At 41.0% G+C, this 22,729-nt stretch overlaps 1 protein-coding gene across 2 annotated transcripts in view; it reads right to left on the bottom strand.

Annotated features, from left to right (window-relative positions):
* Positions 1-22,729, bottom strand: part of PHEX (phosphate regulating endopeptidase homolog, X-linked) — a 224,577-nt gene that overhangs the window by 183,810 nt on the left and 18,038 nt on the right. The window lies entirely within an intron of this gene.

A 22,729-nucleotide genomic window follows, 5' to 3' on the forward strand; every position in this document is an offset into this window, starting at 1 on the left:
CCGCCTCCCGGGTTCAAGAGATTCTCCTGCCTCAGCCTCCCGAGTAGCTGGGACTACAGGCATGCGCCACCATGCCCGGCTAATTTTTTGTATTATTAGTAGAGGTGGGGTTTCACCATGTTAGCCAGGCTGGTCTCGAACTCCTGACTTCAGGTGATCCACCTGCCTCAGCCTCCCAAACTGCTGGGATCACAGGCATGAGCCACCACGCCCAGCTTGTATTTTTAGTAGAGATGGGGTTTCACCATGTTGGTCAGGCTGGTCTCAAACTCCTGACCTCCGGTGATCCACCCACCTCATCCTCCCAAAGTGCTGGGATTACAGGCATGAGCCACTGCGCCCAGTGATAGTTTACGTTTTCTTCTAAAATCTTTATTGTTTCACATTTAGATCTATAGTCCACCTAAAATTTGTTTTTGACCACAGTGTGGACAACCATGCCTTTGTAACACAAGCCTAGTCTCAAAGGGGATGAAACATGTGAGAATTTTAATAATAAAGATATTTTTGGTCATTGGGCCTCAAATAGTATCACCAAGAAATACTGTTGGTATGAAACACTGGCATTAACAACGGCTATACTCCATTAGATTGAATACTCTTTTGGGCAGGGGCTGGGTCACATTCATGTTTGAACACCCAGGACCCAGAGTTTGTCATGGTTGGTGCTTAGTTAATGTTCGCTGAGTTGAATTCCTGACAAGGAAAGTCTGAGAGAGACTTTCATCCAGTTGAAAAAGAACTATGAGAAAGAAGCTGGACTACTTTTATTATTTCTTTTTACAATCAGCAATGCCCTGATCATACTAACACCACAATCTCTTTTTTTCACATCTCAGTCCCTATATCATACAATGCAATCCAAGACTTCATTCATCTGTTTTCATGAATGCCAGTTTTAAGGGTACCTAAGTTTTATTTTCATCAATTGTCTCAGCTTTATCATCCATTCCCAATGCCCTGCTCTTCTATACTGGGGAGAAAAAAATACTTAGTTATGCTCGGAAGCTGAAGGAGGACTATCAATTCTCACTCAATTCAATTCTGCTGCTCAGACAGGACATTCATTGAGTGCTCTAGAATACAAAAAGGAAATTCCAAAGGAAGGATGAGGCCTTTGAGGATTTTATAGTACCCTGCTTAGTCAAGAGTTCATAACAGCCATCTGGAGCTCAGGCCAATCATTTAAAGTTTCTACAATATCTAAGACATATCCACCTAATACATTTCTCAAAAACTCCACATATGTAGTTTTAGGTCTGTGAGCAACAACCTACCAAGAACCTTGATGCTGAGCTGACATTTGAATGAAGTGGCTCAGGAGCACAGGAACTCTTAAAAAGCACCCTCCTTTGTGTTCTTTCTCCTGACCCTACAATATTTCCATGTGCCTATTCTAAAAGGGGTCCTCTGGCTACTTGCTAAGAGAACAGTGAATCCCGGAGCCATTTGCTTGATTTGCTTAATGGGTACTTTCAGAGACAGGGTCTTATGTGTCACCCAGAGTGGAGAACAGGCATAATCAAAGCTCACTGAAGCCTCAACCTCCTGGGCTCAAGTCATCCTCTCGCCTCAACCTCCTGGGCTCAAGTCATCCTCTCACCTCAACCTCCCAAGTAGCTAGGACTACAGGTGCACACCACCATGCCATGGCTAATTGTTTTATTTTTATTTTTGTAGAGATGGGGGTCTCGCTATATTGCCCAGGCTGGTCTTGAACTCCTGGCCTCAAGTGATCCTCCCAACTCAGCCTCCCATAGCACTGGGATTACAGGCATGAGCCACTACACCTAGCCAGCAATTGCATTCTAAAATCTTCACATCAACGTCACCAAGGTAAATTCTCAATTTCGGGCAGATTACAGCAACATTTCTCTTTTGGAAATTAGAGGGAGTGCCCTCTGATTCTGGTGAAAGAAAGAACATGGAAAATTAAAACTCTGGAAAACCAAATCTATACTTTAAGCTTCCACATCTACATAATGAACAGGATGTTCTCTAGACCCACACTTTTTAAAAACTTATTATATCATGGCCTGCTTTCACCTTTGGTGGTACTTAAAAACTACCTTTGGATGGTCTACGGTTGAATGTTGCCTCTAATCCTACTATTTTTAGCCCTTGTTGATTTTCTAGGCTACAGATTTCAATTTGGTTTCCAGGCTCCTCAGTTTATTTACTATACTGAAAATTTTCATTTTTCTAACTCACACTGCGTGGGTATTAAAGGTATTAAACCCTTACGCAGTTAAACCTGCAGACTCTAAATCAGCTTGCAAAGCTTGTTGTTATTCTCATTAAAAAATAAAATTCAAGTTAACTAAGTCATGGTCCGTGGATCCTGTAACTCTCATATACTTTCACACGAATTGTGTGACGCTCAGCTTGGCGGTTCCTCAGCCCCACGGCCAGACAAGCATAGGATTAACTGAATCTGTTTGACATACTGAAAAGCCAATAAGAGTTGATATTTCTCATTCCTCTAGAAAACTCCCACCTAAATATAGGGATAGAAGCTGTCAGAATTATTTTCTCTGTTCATTTTTTATGATCATCTTATAAATGATAATTGTTGATTAAGCATCAGCTTAAGAAAAAGGTGCAGAGATGATTTTAAGGAGATTAATATCCTCTAAATCAATCTAAATCATGGGTTACCAAATAACACAAAAATGTCCCCTTTTAACACAAAAGACCTCTTTGTCCATAATGAAATTAGTTATATAAAATTGCTAGATACTACAAAACTCTAACAGAAGGTAACTCTTTTATTATGTTCACTTATAAGTGAATTTGTAAGAATTATAATTATCAAGGTTAGACTTCAAAATAATTTCAATTTTAGCATTATTCTTTGATAGCATAGCATTACAATGAATCTGCCAATCTGATGTTTTAACTCAATATAAATAGCTTTCCTATTTAGATATTTTGTATCTTAGCAGATCATTCCATGTAAGGTCTGTGCCAAACTTGAGGTTTAAAATACATCTATCCTCAGTTTTTTCATATCACATTTTTACTACTAACTCTAATTATATATATTTTTTCTCCCTCCTATTTCTTTTGAGACAGTCTCACTCTGTCGCCCAGGCTGGAGTGCAGTGGCATGATCTCAGCTCACTGCAACCTGTGCCTCCCGGGTTCAAGCTATTCTTTGCTTCAACCTCATGAATAGCTGGGATTACAGGCACTTGCCACCACGCCCAGCTAATTTTTTTGTGTTTTTAGTAGAGTCGGGATTTCACCACATTGGCCAGGCTGGTCTCAAACTCCTGGCCTCAAGTGACCTGCCTGCCTTGGCCTCCCAAAGTGCTGGGGTTACAGATGTGAGCCACCACACCTGGCCTCTAACTCCTATTTTATCCATCTTAACGTTACAAGGAAAAAGCCATGTGTGTTTATATACTCCCTGCAATGGTCCTTCCTGAACAATCCTAAGACATCCAAGGACCAGTAATGACAGTGTTCATTTTTTAAGCGCCAGCTCTGTGCCAGGTGTATTATATTAATACGCAACCTCAATTAACCTTCCCAGCAATCCTAAGAAACATATATCATAACTCCATTCTATAGGCAAGAAAACTGTAAGAACTTGTCCAAGGAGACTCAGTTAGTAAAGGTTAGAGCTTGGATTTGGACTCAGGTCTCTGACTCCGGTTAATTCAACCATCAGAGACCCAGAAAAATTCTGCAAGTTGCTTTCCTGTGAGAGTGGGCCCCCAGTGGCTAAACCAGAGGCAGCTATGCCCTCATGGAATTCCCCGACAGATCTCTCCACCATAACTGAAGGAAAGACCTTCCCTGGTTACATCATAACTTCTTTTTGCAGTGGTGGAATGACTTTGTGATGAGCCATCTACTCCTTTTGTCCTGTCACCCTATTTTTGACCAGGGACACAGATTCCTGAGGCACCTAACCAGAGGTAGGAGGCCTAGTGAGGTTAGAACAGAACAAAGTTGGCTGGTCCTCAAGGCTTGACCTCACATTTTGCTCTAGTCTAAGCCAGTGGTTTCTAAATTTGAGTGTACATTGGAAAAATCAAGAGACCTTGTTAGGCCAGGCGCGGCGGCTCATGCCTGTAATCCCAGCACTTTGGGAGGCCGAGGCAGGCGGATCACCTGAGGTCAGGAGTTCGATACCAGCCTGGCCAACATGGTAAAACCCCATCTCTACTAAAATTACAAAAAAAAAAAAAAATTAGCTGGCCGTGGTGGTGGGTGCCTGTACTCCCAGCTACTCGGGAGGCTGGGCAGGAGAATCGCTTAAACCCGGAAGGTGGAGGTTGCAGTGATCCAAGACCGTGCCATTGCACTCCAGCTAGGTGACAAGAAAACTCTGTCTCAAAAATTTAAAAAAAAAAAAAAAAAAAAAAAAAGGGGGGAGCTTGTTAAAATGCAAATGGCTGTGTTTTAACTTGAGTGTCTAATTCAGTAGGTCTGGGGTGGGGCCCAGGATTTTGCATTACTAACAAATTGCCAGGTAAAGTTGATGCTGCAGGTCAGGGGAATACACTTTGAGAATCACTACTTTAAACCAACAGCACTCACCGGTCTTTCTTGATGCCTGCAATCCCAGGAAACATCACCAGCCCAGATTCCCACCTCTGCCATTCCTACCCTACCTCAAATCAAAAAAGGAACTTTTGGCCGGCGCGGTGGCTCACGCCTGTAATCCCAGCACTTTGGGAGGCCGAGGCGGGTGGATCACGAGATCAAGAGATCGAGACCACGGTGAAACCCTGTCTCTACTAAAAATACAAAAAAAATTAGCCGGGTGCGGTGGCAGGCACCTGTAGTCCCAGCTACTCGGGAGGCTGAGGCAGGAGAATGGCGTGAACCCAGGAGGCAGAGGTTGCAGTGAGCCGAGATCGCGCCACTGCACTCCAGCCTGGGTGACAGAGTAAGACTCCATCTCAAAAAAAAAAAAAAAAAAAAAAAAGGAGCTTTTGTCCTGTCTTTACTGATTTCCTTACTCTGCAGCTCCATTTTAACTTGGTGTCAACATTCTTCAAGGAGGATACTAAACACTTTGTTTTGTTTTGGAAACACTCTCCTTGCGTTGGCCCATTTAGGTCTAAGTTAGTTCTCAGTTCTGCCAACCTCAGTTTTAAAAAGTTCCTTTCTTAAACGTAAAATGCAATAGGAGTTTGATGTGAGGGTTGATACACAGATTCAAGAGTGGAAAAAATATCAACAGTATGCCAGAAAGACTCTCAAAGTGAAAGAAATAATACCATACAGGGTATTTCTTTTTTTTTCCCCAAGACAGGGCCTCACTCTGTTGCCCGGGCTGGAGTGCAGTGGTGCAGTCTCGGCTCACTGCAACCTCCGCCTCTTGGGCTCAAGAGATTCTCCTGCCTTAGCCTTCTGAGTAGCTGGGACCACAGGCATGTGCCCCAGTGCCTGGTTAATTTTTATTTTTAGTAAAGATGAGGTTTTGCCATGCTGCCCAGGCTGGTCTCGAACTCCTGGGCTCAAGCGATCCACCCACCTCAACCTCCCAACATGTTGGGATTACACGCATGAGCCACCACGCCCAGCCGGCTATCTATTTTCAATTCCAGTTTATACCACACCCTCAAGAGAGGAAGAGAGATAAACATCACATCCCTGAAATCCTAAAAAATCTAAGCTTCAGACAATTCCTCCCTCGTCTATGAAAGTGGCATCAAAACACTGTAAACATAGGTTTAAAAAGCCACTTCCCAACTAACCCCTGTTTTCACTCCCACCTTCTGTGAGGAGGTGAGAGAAGGAGGGGTTCTATTCCTGGCTGTTCAAACCACAATGTGTGGTCGAGGGAGACTACTCCTCCAGAACTGGGTTTCTGACAGTGAGAGATTAGGAGTAAGCCTTTCTTTCCTTCTCTATCCAGAATCATCTCCCCCAAAAGCGGGGAAGCAACAGCACCTTTGGCACAAGCAGTGAACCCAAAGGGGCAAAAGTGCTGGTAGAACGAGTGCTAACTACCATGCCCACCAGCAGCTGCCATGGCTTCCCTGGAGGATTTTGCCCCATGAGTGGGGGTGCTTGACAAAATACCTTCCTAAGTTCAAAGAAATCAAGGGCAACAAAGAAGCAGCAATGATCTTTCATGTTGACCTAAGGAGAAAATAGAAAAAAGGATAAACAATCATGCCTTGGTATTTCCTGTAACAAGGAAGTCAAACTCTACCTTCGTTTGGATATCAAGCTAGAAAACAGGTCAGTGTGATGGGGCTGGAAAAGCATGAATTGGTCACCATGTGTCGGCTACCTCCTCCAAGCCATTCTCCACAGACAGCAGCACGCTCTAGCAAAGCATATTGCTCATTGCATCCCTCGACATGACATTTACAAACACCTTCCCATTGCCCTAGGATAGAGTCTAAAATCTTTACATGGCCTAAAAAGCCTGTATGCTCTGCCCCCACCTTTCTCTTCAGTTTTGTCATTTATCCCTCTTCCCTTCCAACTCAGAGCTCCAATCGCACTGGGCTTCTTGGGTTTCCTCAAAGGCACCAGCTGGACAGAGTCTCTGCGCTTGCAACTCTTTCCGCCGGGGTTAAAATTGGAGACATTCGAAATGAGAGACCCATAATCTGTGGGAGACAAATTATATGGCTGGATCAGTTTGGGCAAGTCACATAATCTTCTTGACCTTCACTTCCTCAGATATAGGGCAAAGACAGAAATAAACAATGGTGACTGCTGACATCACAGAATTAGAGTGAAGACAATAAAGAAAACAAATGATTCTCTAAAGAAATAAAATTAGTATCAAGAAATGCTTGGACCGGCCGGGCGCGGTGGCTCACGCCTGTAATCCCAGCAGTTTGGGAGACCGAGGCAGGCGGATCACGAGGTCAGGAGTTCGAGACCATCCTGGCCAACATAGTGAAACCCCGTCTCTACTAAAAATACAAAAATTATCTGGGCGTGGTGGCGTGTGCCTGTAATCCCAGCTACTTGGGAGGCTGAGGCAGGAGAATCGCTTGAACCAGGGAGTCGGAGGTTGCAGTGAGCCGAGATTGTGCCACAGCACTCCAGCCTGGCAACAGAGCAAGACTTCGTCTCAAAAAAAAGAAAAGAAAAAAGAAAAAAGAAATGCTTGGGCCTTGAGGAAGTGGACTTATGAATTTAGAATAGACCAGCGGGTAGCAGAAGCAGTTCAATTCGGAACTTAATCTAAATGGCCACTATAGGAAGTCTTTCTGCCTAGTGACACAGGCAAACTTGTGAGTATATTAGCACATATTTGTGTTTGTGCTGCTCTCTTTCATAAATATCAGTCCCTACACCTATTTTAACTGTTCATGAAAATAAAATTTCCTTCTCATTTTACAAATTAAACGATTCATGAATGTTTTTAAAAAGTACCTCTCACTGTGCAAATATCAATACCAATGAGGCTTTCCAAATAAACATATCTTGTTTGTGACAAGCTATTATCCAAACAGCATATAATTAATTTTCCTGTTACGGGTGGTGCCTTTTTACATGGAATGTTCTCTTGATACTTTAAAGCAAATAGTCCATCATTACAAATTCATTAAGTATTCACATAGATGCTATTAATCATGATGAACTAATGTGGTATTAATGGGTAGGTTATTAATCTGCAATTACATGCAGATTTCCTAATAAATTCGTTTCCCAAGTTTGAGAAAGAAAGCAAAGGAAAAGGAAATGAACAAATCTTTCATAAAACAAATTAAGGGGAAAAAAATCTCTCTCCCTGTACCATAAGATCAGACATACAAAATTCCTGCTGTCTTTGCATTTACCCAATGCAAGGCAAAGAAATTTGCAATATATACGTTTTCATCAAAATAATAATACAAATGGAAGAAAAATTAAAACATCCATGTACCCTGGAGAGGTACTGAATTTCTTCACTGACATACTATGTCCTTAGACATACTAAAGTCTAGCTATTAAATGTGTGGTCCCCAAACCAGCAGCATGGGCATCACCTGAGAACTTTCTGGAACTAAAGACTCTCAGGTCCTTTTTCAGACCTAGTGAATCAGAATCTGCATTTTAACAAAATTCCCAGGTAGTTCATGTGTACATTAAAGGTTGGGATGAACTACAAAGCTGCAAAAGTACAGCTTTGTAGCTACAAATTGGAGTAAGTGGAAGAAGGAAGTGAGGGAGTGTTGTTTATATACCATTGTACACTAAAGCGAAGGTATGCTGAGGCAAGGAATCCCACAAGTCTCAGCGAAATTGTTTAAAGCAAATAAGCATGGTGAATGTGACAAGCAGTTGGAAAGCCTGGATTCTCAGAAATATAATTTACATGCCATATTTCATCAGTTTTAAGATGCACATTTATTTCACATCTTAACATCACTGAAATTGGAATCCATCTTCGAACCATCCACCAGGCATAGTCACAATGTAGTTACCATTGCCTGTCCACACAGGAATTTGATCATAGCCATTCTTAGTGTTGGCATTTCAAATGAGTCGGGTACATGGCTGGTAAATTGCCACTTAAAATGTCTTCAGGAAAATTTCATCATGACTTAGCAATGAAATAAAAACTTACTGCATATCCAAAAAGGCCATCTTGGACAAAAATCCCTGAGGCAGTTAGGGAGTACTTTTTCAAGAAATGTTGAATTGCCACTGTTCTTGATGAGAGACAGAGAGCACAATATTTTGTGAGAAAACAAAAACATTGATGATTTTAAATCAAAGAGACTCTGTGAAGAAATTTTAGAAGTACTTCAAGCAATCTTTTTACTTTTGTTCTCCTTTTTAATGGATGTAAAACAATGATGAATATTAATGTCTGACATGCACACACATGTTTATTGCAGCACTATTCACAATAGCAAAAACACGGAATCAACCTAACTGCCCATCAATGATAGCCTGGATAAAGAAAATGTGGTACACATACCACGGAATACTATGCAGCCATAAAAAAGAATGAGATCATGTCCTTTGCAGGAACATAGACGGAGCTGGAGGCCATTATTCTCAGCAAACTAATGCAGGAACAGAAAGCCAATACTGCATGTTCTCACTTATAAATGTGAGCTAAATAATGAGAACACATGGACAGAAAGAGGGGAACAAGAGATACTGCGGCCTACTTGAGGGTGGAGGGTGGGAGGAGGGAGAGGTTCAGAAAAAAAAGCAACCATCAGGTACTAGGCTTAGTGTCTGGGTGACTAAATAATCTGTACACCAAACCCCCAAGTCACAAGTTTAGCTGTATAATGAACCTGCACATGTACCCCTAAACCTATAATAAAAGTTCAAATGTTTTTAAAAAGTAATGTCTAAGTAAGGCTAAAAGAACTTCAATGAACACAAAATAAAATTCCAAGTGATAAAAAAGCATCGTGTAATAGCTTACTCTTTAGCTCATGTGAAACAATGGTACATCTTACAGTTGACAGTATTTTTGATTTGATGAAATACAGTATTAATTTTGGTAAGGCTGTGGAAGACTCTGCAGTGTTTGTATATTCTTTGGCTTAATTTGAAGTCAAATAAACATAACTAACAAAATTGAATATAACTAAATAGCTACCACTTCAGAAGAGCTAGTATTTTCATTCTGGAAAGTAATAAATATGTCAGAAATATTGAAGTTATATTTGGATTTAAAGGAAAGAAGCCAATATAGAAATTATTCCAAATGACTTCAAAAGCATTTTAAGGGCAATTGAACCTCCGGGTGAGATGAGACATTTTAATTCTTGAGTATTGGGTTTCATATCCAGGGTTCAGGGGCAGAATCAAAAGTTTGGTCCAGTGGGAAGGTGGACACGAGGCCTCTGGCGAGGGCAGCTTTGTGAATGTCCTGAGACACAGCGGGCTGTGCAGCCTTCAGACCTCAGGCGAACCACAATTTCCTCCTTTCTTCACCCAGCACCTCCCACGCATTCCCCACTAGACTTGTCTCATTCTGGCAGCCACCTGCAGCTTTCAAACCCCAGCTTCCTCTTCTCCACAGCTCAGAGATTCCAGGCTGACACCAACACCTTTGACCCCAATTAAAAGAGTAGAATTTTATGTCTGAATCTACTTTCAGTGGTATGTATCCAGACCAATGTGTAAATCAGCAGGAGAAAAAAAAATCTCTTCTTTTCTTATGTTATTCTGGGGACTTGGTCAACATGTTGGGGAATGTAAATGGAGAGAAATTAATAAATTAGCTAGGGCACTGCTTGGCATTCATTAATGTCAACTAGCAAAGCATACTGCCAGAGTGGTCATTTTGAATGGTTCTTATCTCAGAAAACTCACAGAAACTTAGCCAATGTACAAAGCTTACAGTTTTCTATTCAGTTAGTTTGGGCACGCCTGGTGGGGAGGGAGGTGGTTAAAAATCCTCACATCTAGCCAGGCGCAGTGGCTCACACCTGTAATCCCAGCATTTTAGGAGGCCGAGGTAGGCGGATCACTTGAGGTCAGGAGTTCGAGACCAGCCTGTCCAACATGGTGAAACCCCGTCTTTACTAAAAATACAAAAATTAGCCAGGCATGGTGGTACGCACCTGTAATCCCAGCTACTCAGGAGGTTGAGGGACGAGAATCGCTTGAACCTGGGAGGCGGAGTTTGCAGTGAGCCGAGATCACACCACTGCACTCCAGCCTGGGCAACAGAGCAAGACTCTGTCTCAAAAAACAAACAAACAAACAAAAATCTTAACAGCCAAGCAGCACCCCAGATCAATTCCATGAGAATCTTTGAGAATGGGCCTCAGGCATCTGTGTTTTATAAGCTTCCTAGTAATTCCACTGCACAGCCAGGGTCAAGAACCACCACTCTAGAACTGTTCTTTTCAGTAGTCCTGTGAGGCTACTGGGTACTTGCAATCTGGCTGGTCCAAATGGAGAAGTGTTGCAAGTTTAAGATATGCACCACATTTCAAAGACTTAGTAGAAAAGAAAGAAGAGAAAATGCCTCATGGGTAAGTTTTCTACATTGATTACATGTAGAAATGACAATATTTTGGATATATTGGGTTAGATAAAATATATAATTCCAACTGCTATTTTTACTTTTTAAAATGTGGCTCCTAGAAAACATAAAATCACATGTGACTTGCATTTGTGACTCACATTATATTTTTATTGGACAATACCACTCTGGAAGTTATCTTTATCGGTCACTAACTGTGTGAATATGGGTAAATTACTTAACCTCTTGTTATGGTTTGGCTCTGTGTCTCCACCCAAATCTCATCTCAAATTGTAATCCCCATAATCCCCATGTTTTGAGGGAAGAAACTCATGGGAAGTGATTAGGTCATGAGGGCATTTTTCCCCCACGCTGTTCTCCTGATAATGAATGAGTTCTCAAGAGATTTGATGGTTTTATAAGGCAATTTTCCCTGTTCTTGCTCACTCTCTCTCACCTGCTGCCATGTAAGACATGCCTCCTTCCCCTTCTGCCATGATTGTAAGTTTCCTGAGGCCTCCCTAGCCATGCAGAACTGTGAGTCAATTAAACCTCTTTCCTTTATAAATTACGCAGTCACAGGTATTTCTTTGTAGCAGTGTGAAAACAGACTAATACACCTCTCTAAGCCACAGTTTGCACAACTGTAAAACAGGAATAATATCACCTTTCTAGTTTTCAGGGCTTTTACCAGGTGGTAAAGGTCAAATGGGCCAAATCTAATCCTGGCTCAATTGCATATCAGCCGTGTGACCTTGGGCTAGTTATACTGCTTGGTGCCTGTTTTCTCATCTGTAAAAGGCAGATAAATCTTACATCTTACCTGTTGGGAGCTCAGTTCAGAGTCCAATAAGTGATAACTAATGATATTATTAAATAAGGTCACCTCAATAAAGTGCCCAGCCCTATTAGGTCCTTCCCTAGGTGATATACTCTTACAATTTTTTAAATCTATTAAAGGCTCACTTCACAGTAATGAATTGAAATATCTCCCCATTAGTAGTAAATCAGAGGAGAAATGGGGATTTTGTCACATTGTAAAGATGCTTGACCCATCCACACCTCAGTCACAGTTGAAAAGTTCTCAGAATTGGGGGTGAGAGCACAGCTGAAACCATCTAATCAGAGAGTATGGAATACAAGGATAAAATTTTCAACTCGGTTCCACTATGAATGCTAGCATGCAACCAACCTTTTAATTTTTATAGGGCTTCCATTCTGCCCGTGATCAACTCAGTGTATGGTAAAGGTAAGGGATTCACCCATCTCTCTAAGGTGCAGGACATCTGAGTCATCTGCTTCTGCTGTGAAATCTGGATGCCCCTGGAAGTTCTCACTAAAATCCCATATTCTCAGCTCCATTATTATTCTGGCTTCTGGCAACCAACAGCAGGAACACGTGGATCCTTGGAGAAGCTTCAGGAATTGTTACCACCAAAGCTCATGTGGGTATGCCTCCCAACTGTTACCACCAAAGCCAGCTAGGATTTTTCTTTCCTTTCCAGTCATCCTCTTTCAGGAAATAGTTTTTCAAAAATATGCAATCCTTCTGAACAACTGCAAAGTAAAATACACTTAAACATACCAACCTTGTAAAACAGGACCTGGGTGTGGGCAGGTGGAGAAGTGTCATTGTGGGTGTATATGTCTTTCTCAGGATGCACATATCCTGTGTCATTAGTCATGCTGAGGAACTTATATTTAGTCAAAGGAACCTAAATTTAGTCCACAATCTTCTAAAGTGAAATGTTTCTTTCCTCCTACAACATTCAAGCTAACTCACAGGAAACTTTTCATAATGTGTGGCAATATTTATGCTACAAAAATGCCCCCTTGTCTGCTTTCCCATTCATTTTTTTCAGCCAATATTCCCATGCATAGCATTTTGCAGGCTGTTGCTCCACTTCTCAGAAACCTTAGCATTCCCTGCTGCAAGTCAAAAATCTCGCCAATGGATTTCAACATCTTTTATCTCCTGTCTTCTCTCACCAAGGGCCCTGTTCATTCCTTCCTTCCAACAAAGCCAAGCTATATATATTGGGTCTGACCCTTAGGACTTAGCTCCTAGCACCTCCAGGTTTGCAGTTCCCCCACTCCCTTACTCTCCAACCTTCTAAGTTCAATCAAGAGCCCCTGTCTTCAATATTGAATAACAAGCTAGCTCTTCTGTATACCATGTATCTACTTATGAATAAACACTCTACTTGGTGTATTACTATTTTCAATCACTTGCACTGTTCACAAAAATTATTAACTACATCACAGCAAAAGCTATATCATTTTGAATAAGAATTGACCTTTTTTTTTTTTTGAGACAGGGCTTTGCTCTGTCACCCAGGCTGCAGTGTGGTGGCACAGTCTTAGCTTACTACAGCCTTGAATTCCTGGGCTCAAGCATTCGTCCCTCTCCAACTTCCTGAGTAGCTGGGACTACAGTTGTACACTGCCAGGCCCAGAATTGACCTTTAATGCCCTGCTTTCATGATAAGAACATGGCAAGCCTCAGTAATTTCACCTGAAAATATACAGGTTCCATGGCATAGACAATCATAAAGCCTGCATTTAATCAGTTCAAGGGCTGGTACTGGCACAAACTCCAGTTTCATCTAATATCCTCATAAACACATATTAACTGTCAGTAACATTCTCATTACCCAGGGAGTCTAGACAGTGAAGTACTCAAAGATTTGGGCATGAGTGGACCCATGAGGCCATGTAATAGCCAATGCCACTCCCAGCACCTGAATTAAGATGGATCAAGAAGCTGGAGCTAAATAAAACTATGCCTTCTTGAATCTTGCTCCAGCAATCCTTATTTACACTGGGGTTCTTAATGTTTTTTTCTGCCTACATCTCTTGGGCAGTCTGTTGAAACCTATGGACCATTCTGAGAATAATGTTTCTAAGTGCATAAGAAACATAGGCTTACAAAGAAAAACAGGTATTTCAAAACACAGCAAAACATTTTTTACTGTGTGAAATTATTTATATATGCTATTTGATTAATTCATTAAATACCAAGCCCTAATGAGTCTGACAACTACTATAATTTTGAAGTAGTGATACATGTACGTAACATTTCAAAATACCTGCAACATCTGCAGTAAGGTAGAAAAATAACCATGATTGCTGTTGGTAACAAAGTCACAGGCACTGCTAATAGTACCAGGGTTTGTTGCCTACATTCGTAAACAAAATGCTAAAATTCTGTGAGAGGTTAGTGAAAACAAAGGTGCAATTTTTCCCATCCAAGTACCTGAATTTTATTGACAGCCCTCTTGTGGGAAGACTGTGGACTTAAGTTAAGGATCTCCTAGGGATGGGAAAGAAGAGAGAACAAAGGGAAACTGGGGCTGCGCACGCTGGTTCACACCTGTAATCCTAACACTTTGGCAAGCCGAGGCGTGTGGATCACCTGAGGTCAGGTGTTTGAGACCAGTCTGGCCAATATGTTGAAACTCTGTCTCTACTAAAAAGTACAAGAAATTAGCCGGGCATGGTGGCAGGTGCCTGTAGTCCCAGCTACTCGGGAGGCTGAGGCAGGAGAATGGCGTGAACCCGGGAGGCAGAGCTTGCAGTGAGCCGAGATCTCGCCACTGCACTCCAGCCTGGGCAACAGAGTGAGACTCTGTCTAAAAAAAATAAATTAAATTAAAATTAAAATTAAAATATTAGCCAGGTGGGATGGCAGGCGCCTGTAATCCCAGCTACTTGGGAGGCTGAAGCAGGAGAATCATTTGAATCGGGGAGGTGAAGTGAGACTCTGTTTCCAAAAAAAAAAAAACGAGAAATTGGTAGCAATTTTTTTAAGTGACATCCAGAGAAGCTCTAGAGAAGCATAAGAGAATATTTGTTCTTATTTTTACCAATTCCCCTTCCTCTTCTTTCTCTTCCTGTAGGAGTGATTTAAAAATCACATGGCCTCCAATGAATGTGTTATCTGACAATTAGATTATCAAAACTGTCCAGGGTTTAGGGTCATGACCAAGGTCTGGCAATGAAAGTTGGGAATATGTACAAATGTCCTCATCTGCTATGTTTTATCTCCAGCCTTGCTTTTTTCAGAATCAGCTTCCTTATTTACAGGCATGTGGGGAGTTTGAGAAAAAAAAAACTAGATCACAACATTTTATTTTAATAGTGATCTCAAGGTCTTCTTATAAGTTATTTTTATTTGACTGGAGAACATTTCTTAAGCATCTACTATGTGCCAAGCGCTTTTAAAACATTAATTTAACCCTTGTGAAATTAACAGTAACAGATTCCATTTATGGAACCTTGTGTAGAAGACTTTCTACACATCTCATTGGATTTGTCCAACAGTATTACCAGATAAGAAACTGAGGCTCAGAAAGAAGTAGTTTGCCCATGGCCACACAGCTGATAAGTGGCAGAATCCTTTTTTTTTTTTTTATTTTTTCAGAACCCAAACTTGAACCACATCCTGCAAGTTATTTTTCCTGTATGTAGCTTGCATCAGATCCCATCAACAGAGAGTCTTAGAAGGGCCCAGGCCTGTCTCATTGCCCACGTCCCTGTCCTGCCTTCCTGAGGCCCAGAACACAAATGGAAAATGACTGATGATTTTGCTTCCCCTCCTTTCAGGGGCAAGTCCCAGTTGCATCTCAAGAGTCTTCCGGGACTATGGGCACAGGAGGAGATGGAGTGAAAGGGAGAAGAAAAAGCCATTCCTCTCTACCCAGTCAGCTGCCCCCACAACTGCATTCAGCCAACCACAGAGGGCACATTCCTTTTCTCCTTTCTTTAGGAAGTATTTACTGAGCACCTCCTATGGCAGGCACTATGCTTGTGCTGCGGTCACAGTGACACCCAAAATGGAGTTTCTCACGGAGTTTAACATCTACAGGAGCGGTGTAAGTGAGAAGAACAGCAAGCATGTACACAAATGAGATCATTACAGATGGTTATAAGGACCACAAAGGACACAAATACAAAGGAATTGGAGATTGGGTAGGGGACTATTTTTTTCTTTTTTTTTTTTTTGAGATGGAGTCTCGCTCTGTTACCCTGGATGAAGTGCAGTTGTGCAATCTCGGCTCACTGCAACCGTGGCCTCCCCAGCTCAAGTGATCCTCCCACCTCAGCTCCTGAGTGGCTGGGACTACAGACATGTGCTACCAGGTCTGGCTAATTTTTGTTGTTGTTTTTTATTCTGTTGGCCAGGCTGGTCTCGAACTCCTGGCTTCAAGTGATCTGCCCACCTTGGCCTCTCAAAGTGCTGGGATTACAGCCGTGAACCACCACACCCAGCCAGAGGACTATTTTAAATCAAGGTGTTCTCTGAGCTTTCTCTAGCACTGAAATCCATCTGAGTTATTCCCAGATAGTTCACCTTGCTAATAGCCTGTTCAGGGCTCTAGAGCAATGCTTTCTGGTAGAAATATTACCCAAACCACGTATGTAATTTTTAATTTTCTTGTAGCTAAATTTAAATAAGTAACAAGAAACAGGGGAGATGTTTAATGGTATATCTTATTTGCCTTACTATAACTCAGAATATTATTTCTACATGCAATTACTTATTATAAATGAAACCATCAATTTATTAATGAGAGTGCTTTCATTTTAAAAAATGAAGTATTTAAAATTTGGTGTATATTTTACACTTACATCACACCTCAATTCCACCTAGCCATATTTTCGAGTACTCAAAACCCACAGTGGCTAGTGGCTGCCATGCTGAGCAGAACAGCTCTAGAGCATTGATTACAGTACCTATGGGAACACTCGTGAAGTGCAGATTGTAATTTCCATTAGGATAGACTAGGGGACCTTATTATTATTATTATTATTATTATTATATTATTTTGAGACACAGTCTCGCTCTGTCACCCAGGTTGGAGTGCAGTGGAGTGATTTTGGCTCACTGCAACCTCCGAGTAGCTGGGATTGCGGTTCCCACCACCACGCCCAACTAACTTTTGTATTTTTAGTAGAGACAGCGTTTCACCATATTGTCCAGGCTGGTCTTGAGCTCCTGGCCTCAGGTGATCCACCCACCTCAGCCTCCCAAAGTGCTAGCATTACAGGCATGAGCTACCCCGCCCAGCCTAGAGGACCTTATTAATCTTTATACTTCTGTATCCCTTCTGTCTAACACAATGCCTCTTGCTAGATATGAATGAGGAAGTATAAATTCTGGTTATTAGCAACAATCTCATGACCAAACAGACTTAGAAGGAAATATGACATGGTGGATGTCAGAGTAGAGAGAGAAAGAAAAAAAAAAATGTGATCCTTAATGTTCAGCTGCTGGATCAGCCCTTACCTGAAGTCTACAGAATTACTAGACTTTTTGGTTACATGAGTCAGCATATTTTATTGTTTAAGCCAGTTTGAGTTGGGGTGTCTGTTACTTATGGCTGAAAGCAATTAGTGCCAGGAATAAAAGTAAATGCTTGGTAAATACGACTGTTTTCACAGATCAATTAGTACAATCAAAATGCTGTGCATTTCAATCTATTTGAAGCAGTGAATTTACCCCAACTGAACATCATACAATTTAGAACAAATGTAATGAACAGAGCTGGTTCTTACCAAGCATACCCAATTTATTTGTAGTAGAAACCACTAATGACAGAGGAGCTACATTAAAGCAATAGGGGAAGAGATCAGATCTTAAAATGGAAGGCTAAGAGCAGACAACAGTCAAAAAGTAAGACAAGGACATGCACTGAGGGTGGAAAAGCACACATAAGAAGAAAACCTGGCCGGGCATGGTGGCTCACACCTGTAATCCCAGCACTTTGGGAGGCAGAGGCAGGTGGATCACCTGAGGTCAGGAGTTTGAGACCAGCCTGGTCAACACGGCAAAATACCATCTCTACTAAAAATATAAAAATTAGCTGGGCATGTTTCATGTGCCTGTAATCCCAGCTACTCAGGAGGCTGAGGCAGGAGAATTGCTTGAACCGGGGAGGCAGAGGTTGCAGTGAGCCGAGATCATGCCAGTGCACTCCAGCACTCCAAAAAAAAAGAAAAAAGAAAACCTGACAGGCTGACTGTCAGAACTACCAGAACACAAGCTTTTACACACGGTAGTCATTCTGATGGCCTCTTTAGTTCATTTAGCTATTTAGAAAGAGAACATATCCTAGAGATACACTCACATCTTCCACAGGGCGTTCAGAAAAAAAAAAAAAAAACCAACTTATTTTTATATTTTTCCAGTTTTCCAATTTTTAATGTTTATGGATACATTATAGTTTACATATTTATGGGGTACATGTGATTATCTGATACAAGCATACAATGTAATGATCAACTGTGGGTAATTGGGATATCCATTGCTTCAAACATTTATCATTATTTTGTGCTGGGAATATTTCATATCTAGCACTAGGTTTGTTTTTGTTTTGTTTTGTTTTTTTGAGCTGGAGTCTCACTCTGCTGCCCAGGCTGGAGTGCAGTGGTGCTATCTTGGCTCACTGCAACCTCTGCCTCCCGGGTTCATGCAATTCTCCTGCCTCAGCCTCTAGAGTAACTGGGATTACAGGTGCCCGCCACCATGCACAGCTAATTTTTTGTGTTTTTAGTAGAGATGGGGTTTCACCATGTTGGCGAGGCTGGTCTCGAACTCCTGACCTCACGTGACCCACCTTCCTGGGCTTCCCAAAGTGCTGGGACTACAGGCATGAGTCACCGCCCCCGGCCCTAATCTGACAACTTACCTTCTCCTCACACTCCATGCACCATGCACACCTACCAATACTCAAATGGTGTATGAGAGCAGGAAAACCCTGTACAACAACAAACTTTTCAAGTAAAATTATTTCATCCCATATTCCAAAAGTCCTTGATACAGGCCCAAATCTTCATGCAGCACCCCTTTGCACATATAAGACTGTAGTGATGTATTTGTAACTTGGCAATTGGTTACTTCCTGTGTGGCCACATGAAAAAGAGCCAGCATGATCTGAGAAAAATGGGAATCTTCTCTGAGGGGGTGCATCCCAGTTTACATAGGAGACTCACTCAAAACTACAGAGGCTGAGTTTTCACTGGTAATAAAAAGCCCACCACAATGGATGGTTGGTCCTTAGCACTTCCCCGCTGCATCCCCACATTTAGCAGTCTGATATTTGTTTCAAAGAACTTCATGAAGTGTCCGGATGCAAGTGGCTCACACCTGTAATCCCAGCACTTTGGGAGCCTGAGGCGGGCAAATCACCTGAGGTTAGGAGTTCAAGACCAGCCTGGATGACATGGGGAAACCTTGTCTCTACTAAAAATGCAACAATTAGCTGGGCATGGTGGCAGGCGCCTGTAATACCAGCTACTAGGGAGGCCAAGGCAGGAGAATCACTTGAACCTGGGAAGTGGAGGTTGCAATCAGGCGAGGTGGCGCCACTGTATGCCAGCCTGGGCAACAAGAGTGAAACTCCATCTCAAAAAATAATAATAAAATAATTAAAAAATTGAGAACTTTATGAAGTCAAAGCTCTACTATACATACAACATGAGGAAAATGACAATTCACTGTCTTCAATAATCTGAACTTCCTAATTACTAAATGACTTTATAGGAACTGAAGTTTTCAGTCTCCCATTGTCTGCAAAAGATGATTTGGCTAGGAAAAAAAGATTATTTGGAGTGGGGGGTATTTAATTACGAGAACTATTTGAATCTCAGTCAGAAGGTGTTTACAAATAAATGGTCTATGAATCACAATCATCTCTATCTGTTCATTAATGCAGAGTCCCTACTTCATCTTATTGTTCTGCTGAAGCTGTGTTTGAAAATAATATATTGCATTTCTTCACAAAATATTGGCAAAGATAGCTATTCCGTAATAGAGCTGATCTGGCTGTACCTTGAGTCATCTGTCTTCTATGTGACATAAGTGTTCTAGCTCATTCATTGCCTCATGTTTCATAAGTGCTCATTTGCTACATTTCCATCTGCTCATCCATAAGCAATGCATGCTGTGTCTTCTTCATGGTCACATGAAGACAAATTTGGGGGGGTTACAGAATGTGGATCTTAAGACAAACATCTGATTATATTCAACTTTTTAAAAAATCTCACTTCTTGGAGAGAATAAGAAGTAATTTTATTTTCCAAGTAGGAATCTGAGTCTTATATGCCATTTAAAGAAAAAAATTCACAAAGCCAGGTTGCTCACTCCAGTAGAGGGCAATTTTTCATCAGCCAGGTCTGTCAAGTCCATTTTATTTCACAAATTGGACAGCCGTATCTGTGTGTTTTCTATCAGCCTTAAGAAAATGGTACTCTTTTGATTGGTAGTACTGGGTTTTATTTTGGGATGTTCTCTCTTTTTATCAAGAGTGAGGAAAAATATCTTGACAGTATTCAATATTTTTGAAAGCACATGATATTTACACAAAGGATAAGACCAGAATAAAACTTAAAGCATTTGATAGACATTACTTCATGAATCTTAGAACTATCTTTGAAACAAAGCGAGGAACAAAGGACAAATATTTATGGAAGGTCTGCTATGTGCCAGGAACTGCACTGGGTAATTCATATAAATCATCTCCTTCAATCTTCACAAAACCCCTATGATATGGGTATTCTTTTTTCCAAATACATATATTTTTTATTTCAATAGCTTTTAGGGTACATAACCAGTAGTTTCTGGTTATGTAGATTAATTGGATAGTGGTAAAGTCTGAGATTTTAGTGCACCTGTCACCAAGTAGTGTATTTTGTATGCACCCTATAGTTTTTTTATTCCTCACCCTTCTCCCACCCTCCCCCTTTTGAATCCAAGGTCTATTACACCACTCTGTATGCCTTTGCGTACCCGGATATGTGTATTCTTATCTCCATTTTAAAGATAAAAAAACTGAACTAGGTGAGGTCAGTAATTGGTCCAGAGTGATACAGAGGGAAAATGAAAGGGAATCAGGATTCAAATCCAGCTCGATGTTTCTAAACTCATGCTCCAAGGGGCTTACAATGAAGAAAACATTAAAAATAACCTCAATAACACAGGCATTGATTAAGTAAATTACAGTATATCCAGCTGGGTGTGGTGGCTCACGCCTGTAATCCCAGCACTTGGGGAGGCTGAGGCAGGCGGATCACCTGTGACCAGGAGTTTGAGACTAGCCTGGCCAACATGGTGAAACCCCGTCTCCATTAAAAATATAAAAATGATCTGGGCATGGTGGCACATGCCTGTAATCCCAGCTACTTGGGAGGCTGAGGCATGAGAATCACTTGAACCCAAAAGGCAGAGGTTGCAGCGAGCTGAAATCGTGCTACTGCACTACCAGCCTGGGCAACAGAGCAAGGCTCTATCATAAATAAATAAGTAAATAAATAAATTAAATAGAATGTATTATATGGTCCCTTAGAAGAGATATGTAATTTTATGTCTATATTTGCATTTAAAAAGTTGTTACTGCTGGGTGGTGAAGTATACTTCTTTTGTTGTTTATTTACGGTTGGTCCACAGTGAGCCTGTATTACCTGGATGGAATGATAAATGAATAGATAGTTGGATGACAAGGTAGATAGACTGACAGACACACAGATAGATGTAGAATATATTAAAATTTAAGGATTCAGTGTTTCAGGAAAAGAAGTAAGATTTTTAGCACATTTGACATTTGAAAACCTCTATACACTTTAGGAATATCTAATCATCTGTAACATACCTGCCGAGTTCAGAAAAAAATCTATATATCTGTATCTATATCGGTATTTATCTATACATTTATAGATACATTTTATCATATACCATCTGCCCATACATATAAAAGTATATAAATGTATATGTAGAGGATGATACACTATATATACATTTACAGATGGACAATGAAAGTATATATATAATAGAATAAATGTAGTAAGTGGTAATAATCAGGGAATCTGGGTAAAGGGTACATAGATGTTCCTTGTGCTATTTGTTCAACTTCTCAAAGTTTGAATTATCTCAAAATAAAAAGTTTATAAATCTAATAGATATTTTATGCAGCTGTTTTTTGTTTTTTTGAGATAGAGTTTTACTCTGTCACTCAGACTGGAGTGCATTGGCACGATCTTGGCTCAATGCAACCTCTGCCTCCTGGGTTCAAGCGATTCTCCTGTCTCAGCCTCCTGAGTAGCTGGGATTACAGGCGCCTGCCACCACACCTGGCTAATTTTTGTATTTTTAGTAGAAACAGGTTTTCGCTACATTGGCCAGGCTGGTCTTGAACTCCTGACCTCAAGCGATCCACCCACCTCGGCCTCCCAAAGTGGTGGGATTACAGGCAAGAGCCGCTGTGTCCAGCTATTTTATATTTTACCTATTTTTGTTACAAGACACTAATTTTAAGAGACCCTCTTCACCATTTGCTCTCCTTCTTGACATCTGAAACAAGAACCCCACAACCAGTTTGTGAATTTGGCCTTTACAGTGCTTGTCATAGAGTAACTTGGGATTTATTGAATTATGTCTTTCCCAGAGCATAGAAACATATATAGGAAGCCTCCCACTTTGTTTGACTATGCCAGCACAATCTTAATAACAGAGTTTGACAAACCTAGTACACAAAACAATCACAAACCAATATGAATCATAAATATAGACACAAATGTGTGAAACAAATTGCTAGCTTCTTCAATTCTGGTAATGTCTTAAAAAATACAAACCATTAATAGGCAGGATTTATTTCAAAATTATAAGTTTAGTTCAGCAGGGGTAAATCAAGATAAGGTAAAAGAGAGACTCTATCTGAGTCTCTTGATAAATGGCAAAGAGGCATTTTTCTTGGGCAGCACCTTTTTGCAAACTAGGAACAACAGAACACAAAAAAGAATAGCTATCTAAAACAAACAAAC

Source organism: Mandrillus leucophaeus, unplaced genomic scaffold (genome assembly GCF_000951045.1).
Source record: "Mandrillus leucophaeus isolate KB7577 unplaced genomic scaffold, Mleu.le_1.0 Scaffold321, whole genome shotgun sequence".
NCBI lineage: Eukaryota > Metazoa > Chordata > Mammalia > Primates > Cercopithecidae > Mandrillus > Mandrillus leucophaeus.